The sequence below is a fragment of the Hibiscus syriacus genome, unplaced genomic scaffold (genome assembly GCF_006381635.1).
Source record: "Hibiscus syriacus cultivar Baekdansim isolate YM2019G1 unplaced genomic scaffold, ASM638163v2 tig00111160_pilon, whole genome shotgun sequence".
Classification (NCBI taxonomy): domain Eukaryota; kingdom Viridiplantae; phylum Streptophyta; class Magnoliopsida; order Malvales; family Malvaceae; genus Hibiscus; species Hibiscus syriacus.
Window position 1 is genome coordinate 526 of NW_024063005.1, and position 2,848 is coordinate 3,373.

Consider the following 2,848-nt stretch of genomic DNA (forward strand, 5'->3'; position numbering starts at 1 on the left):
TTTTTTTGGATTTATTTTGGACATGAGCTTTATTGGATTAATTAGACCAAAAAGTAGCAGATTTCGATGGTCAGTCAGCGTCTTCTAGAAGACAAGTTGAATTATCTTGAATATTTAATTGGAAATTACCTGGCATAAGGTTATCCCTAAGATGAAATATAATTCAATCAGAAGTACAAGACTTAAATATTTATTTTTATATTTTGTGATAAACCTTTTAAATTTAGGATTATTAGTTTGATTATTTGATTATTATTTTATTTAGGAATTAGTTATTTTATTAGAACTCTTTGTAGGATTTTTAGTTTGATTAACTAGTGACTATAATGTAATTTGTAAAAGTTTAGGGACTAAAAATGTTATTCTTGCAAAGGAGGAATTGTCTCTCGACATTGATTTTGATGCTGTTGCGAGTATGACAGAAGGATACTCCGGGAGTGATCTTAAGGTTCCATTGTCTACTCTTTTCGTAACATCAGATAAATATTTTCCTGTACCTTTTAGCTGACTGCTTGTTTATTTTGTTATATTGCAGAATCTATGTGTAACTGCTGCACACAATCCTATTAAAGAAATTCTGGAAAAGGAGAAAAAGGTTGGTACTGTGGTCAATGATCGGTGTTTACTATTTCCATTTTATGGAAGGATTTTGGCTCGTGTGTTTGTCCATGTAATGATATTGATTTCATGAAGTTCAAATTAATGGCCATAGCCAGATGGAATGATTTGGTCTTAGTAGTCAGAATATCAATTGTTATTGTGGGCGTTGAATTGACCATGTTATGTGGGCTAGAATAGGAATGAAATCATGCTTAGACTTGCTTAAGATGGAAGAAGTTCATGCTTGAGCTTGAGTCAAAATTTGAGGCTCAAAGCTAGGCTTCAGCTTGATTGAGTTTCAAAGTTGGAGCTTCATTCGAGATAAAGATCAAATTGTTCAAGTTCTTTCAATTATATCCATTTAACTAGTGAAAATTTGGCTTGCTCGATAGCTCAAGTTGCTCTAGCTCGATTTGATGATGTACAAGATGAATTCTAGATTTTTTAGTCAAACGAGTAGCTCATGAACCCCAATGTCTTATTTACACCCCTAGGCTATTATTGATTATCATATATAACAGTGCAAATGCTTGATGCGACCTCTCCAAGTGTATCAATGAAACTGATTTCTAAGGTCACAACTTCCCAAGTATACCTTTCTACCAGTATGCAAAACTTTACTGCTTAGAGTTGTGTTTTCGTTTTGATTTCTAAGGTATTGGAACGATCATCTCAATATTTGCATGTTGCCAATGCGTTTTGTTTTCTTATGGCAGGAACGAGCTGCTGCTCTAGCAGAAAGCAAACCTCCTCCCTCTTTAAGTGGGGACGCCGATATGCTCTCCAAACATGGCGGACTTCAGATATGCTCGCGAGCTGGTAATAGAATTCCAAGAATTCCGACAGGTCTCTCTTTTTCCCTACAGAAAAATTTGCTAACCAAGCTACTACCTTAAACAGGTATGTGAGAGCATATCGTCCGAGTCTGTAAACATGACTGAGCTTCTTCAATGGGATGAGCTCTATGGAGAGGGTGGCTCTAGAAGAAAAATGCCCCTCAGCTACTGTATGTGAAATCTTCTTTGTACAAATGGGTTTGTTTTCTTCTAAACTCTCCGCTTTTGTTCTCAAAGTCTGCATGCAAGTCATTTTACCATGTTGTGTGGGGTTCTTCATTGGGAAAGCTATTTTGTATGTAAAATGAAGTATATATTTTCTTTTTCAGTTTTAGCTTCTCGGTCTTTCTTGGGAATGGGTGATATTTTAAGGCACTGAAACCTCGCCGGTTTTGTTTTCTTCCCCACCGGAGTGATAATAAATATTATTAAATATTATTAAATCATTGATGAATATTAAAGGTATTATATATAATAATAATCTCGTGAAAGAAATAGAAATGATTATTAAATATTATTAAATCAGTAATACACTCTGTTTTGAAAATCGGATCGGATCGACCGGTTCAATCGGGAACCGTTGTTTAGTCCGGTTCAATCTAAATCGGTTAAACCGCTACTAGTGAACCGGCTAGAACCGTTGAACCGTTCGAATCAGACCGGCTGAAAACCGGAAAAACCCGGAAATTTTATTTTATTTTTTAAAAAAATTAAACCAAACGTCATTTGTTAAATGAGCCAAGTTGAACTCGAGTATTGCTGAGCTCGACTCGAACTTGAAAACTTTAAAAGTAAGCTCAACTCTACTCAAACTCACAAGTTAAAAATTATCAAGTTCAACTCGAACTCAAAATATAATATTGAAACTTGAACTCAAAAAGGCTTGAACTAAAAAAAATTTTAGAAGCTCAATTGAAGCCTAAAATTCGAGCTTGATTGAAGTGAAAGAATAGTTCACTCAATGCTCACCAAAAGGCTTCATGATTTTGAATGCCAAATTACCTCTATTATTTATAGAAGTTAGTTGTGATGCTCTTTTATGTTTCTTAGTAATGTGAGATTGTTTTGTTCTCATATTTTTACTCTTTAGACTTTTGGGATGCTCTTCTATATTTCTTAGTCATGTGGGATTGTTTTTTAAAAAAAATTAAACCAAACAATATCATTTTATTATGATTTTTTTAGCCCCAAATTTATTTTTTAATTATAGTTATATAATTATATTTATTATTTAATATGTTTTACCTTAAATATTATGTTGTAGTTAATTTGAATCATTTTGTCTCACTTGATTTTGTGGTTTTTAATTTATATATGTTATGACTTGCTTTGAATATGAATTGTGATATAAAAAATTATTTTTTTATTAAATATTTTTGATATTTTTATTTAATTTTTTAAATAATTATGAC

General features: G+C 32.5%; 1 long non-coding RNA gene across 1 annotated transcript; it reads left to right on the forward strand.

The window, feature by feature from the left end:
- Nucleotides 1–349: 349 nt before the first annotated feature.
- Nucleotides 350–1,587, forward strand: LOC120155023. The gene is made up of 4 exons (XR_005518936.1): nucleotides 350–448; nucleotides 536–595; nucleotides 1,317–1,419; nucleotides 1,501–1,587. It is a non-coding gene; the product is annotated as an uncharacterized LOC120155023 (long non-coding RNA).
- The last annotated feature ends 1,261 nt before the right edge of the window (nucleotides 1,588–2,848 follow it).